We start from the raw sequence: 12,173 nt of genomic DNA on the forward strand, positions 1-12,173 counted from the left end.
CTCTGATATAAATAATTTCTAACCGTAAAAACCCAGGAGGACAGAGGGGAGCAGCTTTACGTGGATTGGTTGGAATTATGTCACCATTAGACAACTGTAGCACTTCACAAATAGTCTCATATCTAGACAATCTGATTATTGTTTGTGAGTTTCATTTTTGAAAGCTAAGGAAAAAAATAAACCTCACCAGACATAATTTTTGTTTTTCACACACATTTATTTTATCCTGGCTTGAGAGGCTAAAAAAATATATTTGGGTTCTGAAAGGTTGCTTTTTCCTTTCTGTTTTGTGATCTAATTCAGATTACTCTAGCAAGCCTGGGTTCTGCTTTTATATCAGTTTTATTTTCCCCATTTCAGCCACTGCTTCACTCCCACACATGCACTGAACAAAAAACCCAAACCAACCAAAAAAAAAAGCTCACAGCTAACGCTGTTCTGGGGAATTCTTCTTTTCTTTAGATTCCAGCCATCACTAGCCACATCCTGTCCCACAACTATACTGATTTAAAAAGAGAAATGCCCATATTTTTAGCAAAATACCTTATTTTTCCTGTCTCTCTCTAAAATAGCTCTTCTACACCATTTTTTAAATGGAATTTAAAGGTGTGTGCCTATTTCTTCACCAAATTTATAGCTTTCAGATGTTGGAAGGAGTGCAACTATCTCTTTAAGAAAAATTCTCAGGCTGAACTGAATTATACCTCAAGATGAGTAAGTTTCCTGAATGTCTTACTCCATTATGTCTTTACAAACGAAACACCAGCTCTTCTCTCAGCCGTAAAGACTAAGATACATAAACTCTTATTTTCTGAAGAATCAGAAACCTGTAACCTTTTTTCTTTCTCCCAATTTGGAAAGAAAAGCTCCTTGGAGAGTGGGCGTATCCTCTAGAAACACAAATGGAGGAAATAGACACAGAGAGAGTAATGTGGCTTGTCTGCCTAATAAGAAAGGATAGAAGAAAAACAAGTCAAAATCCTATAGACGCCAGAAGGATATTTTCACAGTAGGAGGAATCTTAATTTTTATATAGGGTGGATCACATCTTAATGGAGACACTATATCAAAGACCATCTTTACTGCTAGTCATGACTGCATTGACTACTTCCTCACACACTCATAATGGTGTAACATCTCTGTGGCAACTACAGCTTCCATAGAAAAGAAATATTTGGAAAGTCACACAATGAGACAGCACAATGGGACTATCTAGTTCTCTATAGATCCACCAGCATGGACTGTTGAGAACTGCTGCTGTGCTACATCATTGCATTAGTTATGGGAATGATTTTGGTGCAGCAGCACTTAATACCACCACCATACCTCCTTTCACTTGCATATAATGTTATATCTAGGGAACTTATAAAATTCGGACATAAAAAAAAGCACACATGTGGGTCAATAGTAACTCCTATCTATGTATTACTACAGAGGACAGACTTATACTGTACTGTTAAAGTGGAGAGCCAAACAGAATGCTAGTAAAGAGTATGCCGGGGAGAGGAGGCATTCCTCCTCTTACCCTCTATTGTAGAAAAATCATATTATTTTCAAGGGAAGTAGTACCTACACCTACCTAGTTTCAGAGGAGTCTTCCAAAGAAAACATTTAGAAACCTGCCTTTAATCTAAACCAAAAACACATACTTTCTCTGAAAGCAGATGGCTTTTTCCTCTATATACTTGTTTACTCTTGTTTAGTATATTGTAATGGTGTGTGTGTGTGGAAGGGGGGGAGAGAGGTAGGAAATTCTATAACTTGATAGGATTAAGTCTCATCACAAGGAAAAAGCCTTTGTAAGTTAAGAAGGCACCCATCTCAGTTACTTAAATCCTATCTGTCAAGCCTTTCTCCTTGAGCAGGAAAAACCTACATCTTGTACCGGTATATTTTCCCTACATGCTGATTCTCATCTTTAGCTAACCAGCTGCTAATGGAACAGAGCAGTGGAATACAAGGGAGAGCAAAGATTAAAACAGACAAGGAGCAGTGACGGAGTTGTCAGTATACATGGAGTTTGTAACAGAGTAGATTGCCCCTTTCTGAGCTAGAGGCCTGAGGCCAGCCTAGTTATTAAGGAGATACACCTGAGTGGAGATCCCCTGATTTCTCTATAAAGAGTAGCAGGACACTGCAGAAAGAGGTTAGCTAGAATATGGAAGCTGCTGGGCATGAGAAGATTTCCAGGCATAACACTGGAACTTGGGGAGTGAGAAAATAGGCAGGAAAAAATGCCGAGTGACTTGTTCTGGGGCTAAATGAGGATTTGAGGAGACCCAAGGGGATGAAAAGTTCCTGTGTGGAGTTTATTTAAGGAGTTCCTTGAAGGTGGAAAATGGGGTAGGCTGTCTGTAGAGAACTCTGGGAGTGTGTGTTGGTGGTTAGGAGTTAGTTTGCCCCAGGACAGCAGAGTTGTGAAATTGACAAGAATGACAGCCAACAGCTGATGTAAGCAATGCAGTATCTACAGAGACACTGCATTACCCTAACTATACTGACATATTTCCTATGCCTCTTGTTGAGGTGGTTTTATTATGTTGGCATAGCTGGGTAGTTACATGGGTGTGCATACCTTCACTATTTTAGTGATGAAAGCTGACTTTTGTTGACAAACCTATGTAGTGTATACAAGGCCTTACACACATCCTTTGTTTTATGCAGCTGGGTAGTCCCACTGCAGTAACTGTAAAGCAATAGCCCTATTTCAATATTGATTACATGCTGAAGTCAATGGGACTATTCATGTGTTAAACTAAGCAGGTGTTCAAGTCTGTAGGATGGGGGCCTTAGTTATTTTTGTCACATTTTGATGAACAGGTCCAGAAATAACTGACATTTGTAAATTGTCATAAATGCAGTAAAGCAGCACAATTCTATAGTCTCGCCACCTGCCAAGTGGCATTGGGAGGAAGTGCCGAGTCTTGGTTCTAGCAGAGCATCTCTGCTGTCTTCTGGGTTTCCCTTCAGGTTGAAATTTCAGCCTTCCATTATTGTATTCACTACTAAAGTTTCAAAATTAATAGGCAGCCCAAACACCAACATGCATTATTATTTATGAGATTTTGGGTTTTTTCCTTTATGATTTTGGACTTCTCTGGGGTTTGGCAATATGTCAGAACAATGTTTAAACCTCCACTCAACATGGGGTATCTCAAAGCCTCAAGGCTCCTCTCTGCGGCCATGTAGAACACCCAGTGAAGATCTGTGCAGGTCAGGAGAGCAACTTGTTGCAATATGAACTGTCATTCTCTTTCTTCAGTTTGTCCAACCGTGCAAGCAAGACCCCACACATTGTAATGTGGTAGATTTCTCTATGGTGCAACATCCTCATGTTTCTGTGGCTGAAGGTTATCTTGCTGTGGGTGCCCTGCTGTTGTGATACCCCAAAGAAATAAAAGGTTTGTTCTTTTTTTTTTGGGGGGGGGGGGGGGGAGACCGTGTGATTACCCCACAAGTACCCTATAGGTGTGGCAGCAGGATCTCTACTGCTACGTGTGGAAGGGTTTGCTGTGGGACCCCAATCCTTGTGTGCGTGCACTGGGGGGCTGTGTGTGCAATGGGCTCAGCTGACTGACATATGCATGTGGGGGTGGGGATCCTCTGAGTACCACCGGCATGTCTAGCTGAGGGGTGCGCATGGGGTAGGACCACAAGTGACCCCCCGAGTGTGGGGTGGCGGGTAGTGCAGGGGGCTGGTCCGAAGGGCATTGTGTTGGGTGGGGGGTGGGTGTAGAAAGCCAAGAGTGGTGGAGGGGCGGAGGGACCCCTTAAACTGCCTCCCAACACTGGGGAGGGCCCCGAATAGCCCCCGGGGCATGGGGAGGCCCCGATCCCGCTCCCGCCGTGGCCAGGCCCAGGGAGGCATGAAGCCCCGCCCGGCTCACTCAGCAGCGGGCCGAGGGGCGGAGCGGGCCGCGTGTCCCCGCCCCCAGCCCGTCTCCCGGGGCCGCGGCCTGCCGCTTTAAGGGGCTGCGGCGGGGCCGCGCCTGCGGCCGGTTCCTGGCTCGCGGGAAGTGGGGCCGCTGCGCCGAGCCGGGAGGCGGCGGGAGAGGCCGGTGAGTAGCGCGCAGCCCCCTCCCCCCCGCGCTCGCCTGGCGGCGGGCCCGACCCCGGGGGCCGCTGTTTCGCGGCCTTGCTCTGGGGCGGCTGCTTCACCCCTAGCGCAGCTACCTCCACCCCCTCCCCATAGCCCCCTAGCGCAGCTACCCCCAGCCCCCTATAGCCCCCTAGTGCAGCTACTGCCTTCCCTCCCCCATAGCCTCCCGGCGCAGCTACCCCCAGCCCCCTATAGCCCCCAGTGCAGCTACTGCCTTCCCTCCCCCCTAGCCCCCTAGTGCAGCCACCACCTCCCCTCCCCTATAGCCTCCCGGCGCAGCTACCTATAGCCCCCCTATAGCTCCTTAGTGTAGTCCCTCCCCCTCTCCCCCCATAGCCCCCGAGTGCAGCCACCACCTCCCCTCCCCTCCCCTATAGCCTCCCGGCGCCGCTACCTATAGCCCCCCTATAGCTCCCTAATGCAGCCACCTCCTCCCCTCCCCCCATAGTCTCCCAGCGCAGCTACCCCCAGCCCCCTAGTGCAGCCACCACCTCCCCTCCTGCATAGCCCTCCGGCACAGCTACCTATAGCCCCCTAGTGCAGCCACCTCCTCCTCTACCTATAGCCCCCTTGTGCAGTTACCTTCTCCCCTTCCCCCATATCCCCCCTGCACAGCTACCCCCAGCCCCCATTAGCCCCCCAGTGCAGCTACCTCCCCCTCTCCTCTCCTGCATAGCCTCTGGCGCAGCTATACCCCGGGCCCCTGTAGCCCCCTTGTGCAGCTATCTCCTCCCCTCCAGCATAGCCTCCCGGCGCAGCTACCCCTAGCCCCCTATAGCCTCCTTGTGCAGGTATCTCCTCCCCTCCCCCCATATCCTCTCCCTGCACAGCTACCCTCAGCCCCCTATAACCCCATTGTGGAGCTACCTCCTACCCTCCACCTGGCATAGCTACCCCCCAGCCCTCTGTATCCTCCTTTGCAGCCATCTCCTCCCCCTCTCCTCATAACCCCCCAGTGCAGCTGCCCCCCATCTCCTTCCCACCATAGTCCCCTGGCGCAGCACTCCCTAGCCCTCTGTATCCTCCTTATGCAGCCATCTCCCCTTTGCCTCATAGCCCTCCGCCACAGCTGCCCCCATCCCTTTCCCACCACAGTCCCCTTGTGCAGCTATCCCCAGCCCCTCATGGCCCACCTTGTGCAGCTACCCTCTTCCCTTCTCCCCATGCCCCCCCCCCCCCGCGCAGGTACCCCCGTCCCTAAGGCTCCCCCGGCGCAGTTATCTCTCCCCCCCGATTCTCCTAGCTTTTCTGTTGTTTTATCCCCACTTCTTTTTCCAGATGCCTGCACCCCTATCTTTCTCCTTACTTTTCTCAATCCCCCAACCCAGGAATCCCCTCCTATTGCTATCCCTCCTCCCTGATTCTTCATTCTTCTCCCATTTATTTACCCTCCCCCCACATCTTTTATTTCCTTGCAGTTCTCAAAATCGTGGCACTTTTTATTTCCTTCTAGCATCCTTTCCCCCTGCTCCCCTTTCCCTGATCCTTTTAAGACTTTTTATTTTCTGCCTTCCCAGTTCCCTCTCCTAAATCAACTTGAGGCTCTAATTCCTCTCCTTTTCCCAATACAGTTGGTACTCTTAGCACATACTCCCACTCACATATTTCTCTTAGTATCTTCTTTTACCTCTTATCCCAGTTCCCTGTGAGCCCTTTATATGTCTCTTTTCTTCCACCATTGCAATCTGCCTGTCACTTTTATTCTCTGTTCTGTACTCCAGCCCCTAGTCCCTTTTGTGCATCTCTCTCTCCCCCTCCCACCACCTTCATTCTCCTCTGCAACAGCTGGAGTTTCTGCAGTATCGTCTTCTAGGTGAGCTGTGTTTTTGTTTCTTTATGAAAACCTGGCATGATCTTAGCTCTTCTGGGTCAGCCCGATATAGACTTGAATGAAAGATCTGAGGAGGTGGAGGGGAAGGGAAAAAAGAGAAGACTGAGGTAAATGCCTCACTACAGACGGGTTAGAAAAGCTTTCATCGTGAGAATGAGGATCCTTAGGATACTGTTATAAAATTAGTCGCAAATGAAGGAATTAGCCTCCAAAAGAGCAAGACTTGGTACTGTAGCTGTCCCTGTCCTGTGTGTGTGCTCTGAATGTCCATGCTGTCTGATTACCATATTTGGATTACACAGCATAAGCCTATGCTGGCAATGTTTGTGTGATGGTTCATATACTGTTGTTTCAGCAATGAAATCAGCCTTGAGTAGATAGGAGTCTCTCTTTCTTTACCGTCCAAGGTGCTTCTGTTTTCTAAATGTTTAGGAGTGGTTTGGAAGGTGGCCAATTTCTGTGATGCAAGGGATTTTGCCTCAGATATGGAGGAGTGCATATTAAATGGAAGAGATTGTCCTGGTAGTTTTTAATGCCAAATTAGAGAAGACTGTATGCAACTAAGCAACTTGTTATAGTATGAGTTTCACCTCTCCCTCCCACAAGAGCAGCCTCACTATAACCAGAATTGTAATTGGCATGGCATTGAATCAATTCAGAACTCTCATTCAGTTTCCTTGTGACTTGAGTTCAACTATATTTGAGTTCACTATGTATCTGTTCCACTGTATGTCTTGAGACCCCATTTTGGGACAGTTGTAGCCAAGTCAGGGGATCTGGCTTAAGCACAACCAAAATTGGTAGCTTGGGGGAGAGAATGCACCCATAACAAACACCAAGGTTTGGGTAATATATCTATGTCCTGTTCCCATCACAGTTTAAACCATGTTATAACTGGGTCAGAGGATAACCATGGTAGAACCAGGTCAGAGGATTCTTTCTATCTGTAATTTTAGACAAGGTCTTGAGAAGCCATCTTATCCTTCACATGTGGATGCCTTGCATATGTAATTTTTTATTTCTGGAAAAAAAATGCACTTCTCTTTCTTGTCACAGACCTGTTCCCAGTTAACTGTTTAATGTTATATGTTAAAGAGTACACTTTTGGTAGCTTGGTTCTGTATTACCGCTGGACACTTTGTAATAGGAGACTAGAGTCATATCGCTGCAGAACGCTCTCAGCAATCTCAGTTTATCATGACTGCATAATCAATAAACTGTGGCAAGGTATTTATTTGCAATTACATTTCTCCATTTCAGTGCTGTTGGTGTGTTTTGCATTTTAATTCCATACCGTCGTCTAGGCACAAATCAGATTTGCTCTTAGCTCATAGGAACTGCAAGAAAATACAAACTGTATCTGTTTTCCCCTCAAAAGGAGGGAATGGCATGGAAAAGATATGAGGGAATCTGCAGTAATCACTATTTTTTGGTCAGCTACGGTTTTGCTAAGTAACTGATACTCATATGAATTGTGCCAAGTAAGCAGGTTTTTTTTAGTAAGAACTCTACCTGCCAGTCTGTCACCAATTGACTTAAAAAAGCCAATCTTGTTCCTAATATCTGTTCATTGTGTGCTTTCAGTTGATGTATGATGTGTCCAGATGGTTCTGCAGCATGCAAAAAGTAAGGGTTTTGAGTGTAAAATTGGAAGATAAAGCTGTTGTTAAAAGCACTTTAGTGCAGTCAAGTTGATTGGGATCTCTATTTTCAAAGAATAATTTCTATAAACTACCTTTCTAAAATAATGTTTACCCCAGTGTCAAATTAATGTATACTTTTTTTTTCAGGCTATGGAAAAATCTGTTCATAGATTTACTCAGCAGCAGTGTGAAATTAAGACTCAGGTTAAGTTCCTTTTTGCTACCCTGTAGTCTGCAGTGGGCATAATAAAAAAAAAATCAGGTAAATTTCAATCTGCTGCTGACTGAGAATGCCATTGGAAAAACTGTAGTGAGGCCCTGGGGTTATTATGGGAGGAGTCTCCCAAAAACAAAAGCAGTGGAGGAGACCCACTCCAAATGCAGGAGGCTGGGAATTAGGTAGAGTAGCTTCCCCACCCCAACCAGCGGTGTTCACTACTAGCTTCTACTCCTTCCCAGCAGCCAGAGGATGGGAGAAGACTTATTTGTCAGACATCTATTAGCCAGAAGGTAATATGAAAAATGGAGTCCCCAAGCATTGTCCAAAGACAGCAACCTGGTAGGAATCTCAGCAGCTGTCAAAGGGATGTGGGCTGGGCTTGTCAACAGGTTACTTACGCCTTGGCTTCCCTTGTGGCCCCAAATCTCTCATATCAGCCTCTTGGTGGTCAGTTGTGCAAACCTTTCCTGACTTACCTTGGTAGTCAGTCCAGTACTGTTGTGCTAGACTATCAATAACTGGAGAACTGAGTTAGGAACACAGTAGCCTTCAGGTGTTTGGTGTATGGAATATCATCCATAAATGGACACTGTACAGTTTGTCAAGTATCAGAGGGGTAGCCTTGTTAGTCTGGATCTGTAAAAGCAACAGAATCCTGTGGCACCTTAAAGACTAACAGATGTATTGGAGCATAAGCTTTCATGGGTGAATGCCCACTTCTTCTGTTGCTTTGTACAATTTGTCTATTTCTAAGTGAAACCTAGGTGGATTTCAGTGATGTTTTTTTTCTCTAGTGTAGATGATAACCCTGTGCATCCCAGGTTTCTCCACCCCCTCAACCAACAAACAGCTGCAACCAATAATGCAACACAAACTGCTAAACTTTTATGATCTGTAGCTTGAGAGAATGCCCCTCTCCTGACCTTGCTTCAGTACCTTGTGAAGAGAATATTTCAGGTCACTAAGCTTGCTGCATGATAGTGGAAATTGCATAGCATTACTCTTGCCCTTGAAACTCTCCTTGCTCTTAGTGGGGAGAATCCCTATGCTCTGGCTCAAACTTTGAAGTAGTAGAGCAGCAGCATCTGAACTGCTCTCTGCCTCGGAGCTGTCAGAATCTAGATGAAGATCCAAGTGGGGATGGAGTTCTGACTTACTCTGTTTCTACTTAGTATGTCTTTCCCCAGCTACTCAATGGAGCAACTCAGAGCAGCAGAACTGTGAGAAGGCAGGGTTGAGAATCTTGCTGCTGCTGCTCCTAGTGCTGTGAAAACAAAGCTGGCCCAGGGTCCCAGCCAAGAGACAGCTCGCTCTTTTGGGTAGTGATCAATAAATATTCCAGGATGTAGATATAGGAAGAAAATGTTTCACTTGCATGATGCCTTTTATCCTAGGATCTGAGTGCTTTACAGACCTGATTACATCAAGCTTCTATGGTCTGTGATGCTGGGAAATGTTATCCCCACTCTGCAGATGGAGAAACGAAAGCACTGAAGTCAAGTGCCTTGCCTAGGATCACATAGCAAGTTTGTAGTAGAGCAAGACTAGAATGTCAAGTATCAGAGGGGTAGCCGTGTTAGTCTGGTTCTGTAAAAGCAGCAAAGAATCCTGTGGCACCTTATAGACTAACAGACGTTTTGCAGCATGAGCTTTCGTGGGTGAATGCCCACTTCTTCGGATGCATCCACCCACGAAAGCTCATGCTGCAAAACGTCTGTTAGTCTATAAGGTGCCACAGGATTCTTTGCTGCTTTTACAAGACTACCGTAGAATGTTACTCCTGATTCACAGTCATGTCTTGCAGCCACAAGAAAACTTGCAAAAGAAACTGGGAACCAATTCAGCTAACTATAGCTATTTTATAATTAGAATAGCTACCGAAAGATGATTGGCAATAAAAACCTCATTCTCTACTAGTTCTGAATTCCAGCTGTCCTACTTTTAAGTGAAAGTGTGAGTGTGGGGGAAGAAAGGCGGTTTTGGGAGATAGCTAGCACGCAGCATGTTAGTGCCCTGCATGTTGCAGGAAGCTTATCTGTGGCTTCTGGTGTAAAGGGAGCAGAACAGGACATTGATTGTGGTCCCTTGCCTCTTTAAAGAAAATGTTTGGCCCCATGCTGAGAAGTTTGGGTGCTCCTGCTGTCTGTTGCATTTGTTTTAAAAATATATTCTGAGATACTTCAAATATTATCTTGTGTATGGATAGACATGCAGTCCCAGGTGAACCAGATAGCTTAAAAGATGTCTTCACAACTGTGAATCTTCACTTCTCAGTTGCCTTTTGTATCTGGCCTGAGTTGGTTGGATCTGAAAGACAGGGATGCTGGAACAATTTTTATAGTGGGAGTGCTGAGAGCCATTGAACCAAACTGTAAACCCTGTATATAATGGAAACAACTTCAAGCCACAGGGTGCACCCCTATTTCCAGCACCTATGCTGAAAGGTGTTACCAGTCGTCAACTAGTAATAAATTGATGGATGCAATTCAGAACTTCGTCAAAGCTGTTGCTACTGCTGACACTTATTATATGTCGTCTTGTTAATCTCAGAAAGGCTAAAAACGGAGTGAACTGTCTTCTTTGCCACCTTCCTTAGATTTTGTCAAGTAAAGATTGAGGCATATCAAAGAGTGCATGGAATGTTTGTTTTGTTATTGACTTGCATTATCTGTCAATAGAGCATTTCAATTTTCTATGTTTTCAATAAGTGTCTTTCACCAGCGTTAGAGTATTTTTGTGTTTTTTTGTAATTAACTTTGATCCTTTTTGAATTGTGTTGGAATAAATTCAGTCCTACATGGTGATGAGACAAAAATAAATCTCATTTTCTCAGACTGAGTGGAAGCAATAGTTTTAAAAATTGCTGCTAGCACAGTGGTAAAATCATCTGACCATATAAATCAGCATACCATTGAACTTAACAAAACAAAATAAAACAAAAAAAAAAAGCCCTGTGGAATGTGGCTGAGCAAATTTATTAAATTAAACTTGGGGTTCCCAAAAATTTTCTGAGTAGGAGACCACCTCTTGGTGGTAAAGAAATATTTTCTTGCACAATCAACTTCAACACCAATCAAAATTAATTTGAATGCACTCTGTCTCTTTCTGCCTCCCAGTCACTTCCTGATTAAAATTGATTACTCCCACTGCACATAAGCAAGCTCAAGCCCACCATGAGATCAATTGCCTCTTCAGCAATCCCTCTCGTTCTCCCTGCAACCAGTTCCATGATCCTGGCTCCTGTATCTCCTTAGCCATCTACTTCAAGGTCCTCAGTGCTCCCTGTTTTCAGTGATTTTGGCTATGGATCCCTTGATGGATTGCTCCAGTGCAAAGGAGGCAGCTCCTTTTGGTAGCATCTTCTTTCTGTTGTTCATATTAAGATAGTACCCTATTCTCAGGAGTAGTAGCTTCTGACTTGCAGGTAGAAGAGCCAATTTCTCTTATGGACCTGTAGTCCCTGTTGGCAGTTCTGCTTCCATGTTTTTATATCCTACCTGGAACTGTGCCCTATGGGACTGGAATCTGCAGCATCACACAGTGGCCTAGTTCTGCTTGGGCCATAATGCAGAGGTTTCCAAACTAACTGATCAGATTATGCCAAGAAGTGGTGCGAGTTGTCAATTAACTTACTATTTGAATTGTGCTGCTTGCAATTTACTACTCAAGAAAATAGCTTTATTTTTATTATATTTGAGAGTTTCAGAACAGGCACACAATGTACAAGGATGGTAATGAAAGAGCAAAAGCACAATGGAAGAGAAATATGCAAATTTAAGTAATTGTTTCTGAAAGGTCTGCAGGAAAGAAAACAATGAAGTTAGGAAGGGGATGAGAGGTGGTTAAAATTCGCAGTGCCCCCACAAAATTTTGGCAACTAATTTTAAATGTTTGTATAAATTTAACTTTTATTTCTAAAATTTCCTGACCCATTTCAAAATGTAGCCAGATTATTATTCCATTGATATCCTAGCTCCAAAACACACAATTTATTCTTCTGGAGCACCTGGCATTGGTCACTGTTGGAAGAGAGGATACCTTTGGTCTTACCCAGTATGCACTGAAACCCATTTTAGGATTGGTGGTTTTGGAATCTGCCTTGTACCTAGCCTCTTAGGGTCGTCTGCTCTTTAATTTCAATGAGATCATGCAAAACTATTCAACTGATGACTGAGATTTTGTGCCAAGTGCAACAGATAGTACAAACAGTGGAACTATTTGATTCTGCATAGGCATTAATTCTGGGCATGCACACAGGATATGTCTGTGATCAGTGTTCTCAATTGGTAACAATGTAACTAACTGGACAATCTGAAGGTATGGCTACACTGGCGAGTTGCAGTGCTGGAAAGCCTCCACCAGCGCTGCAATTAGTAAGTG

General features: G+C 44.9%; 1 protein-coding gene across 3 annotated transcripts in view; it reads left to right on the plus strand.

Annotated features, from left to right (window-relative positions):
- The first annotated feature begins 3,942 nt into the window (after window positions 1-3,942).
- CSGALNACT2 (chondroitin sulfate N-acetylgalactosaminyltransferase 2) overlaps window positions 3,943-12,173 on the plus strand; it is a 62,430-nt gene continuing 54,199 nt past the window's right edge. The window contains exon 1 of one of the 3 annotated variants that reach the window (XM_045024724.1): window positions 3,943-4,058. The gene's annotated coding sequence lies outside the window, so the exon portion shown is untranslated. Of the gene's footprint in view, window positions 4,059-4,866; window positions 5,913-12,173 lie in introns of those variants that run through there. The other 2 variants (XM_045024725.1, XM_045024723.1) reach the window with 2 other exon arrangements.

This window comes from Mauremys mutica, chromosome 7, assembly GCF_020497125.1.
Source record: "Mauremys mutica isolate MM-2020 ecotype Southern chromosome 7, ASM2049712v1, whole genome shotgun sequence".
Lineage (NCBI taxonomy): Eukaryota > Metazoa > Chordata > Testudines > Geoemydidae > Mauremys > Mauremys mutica.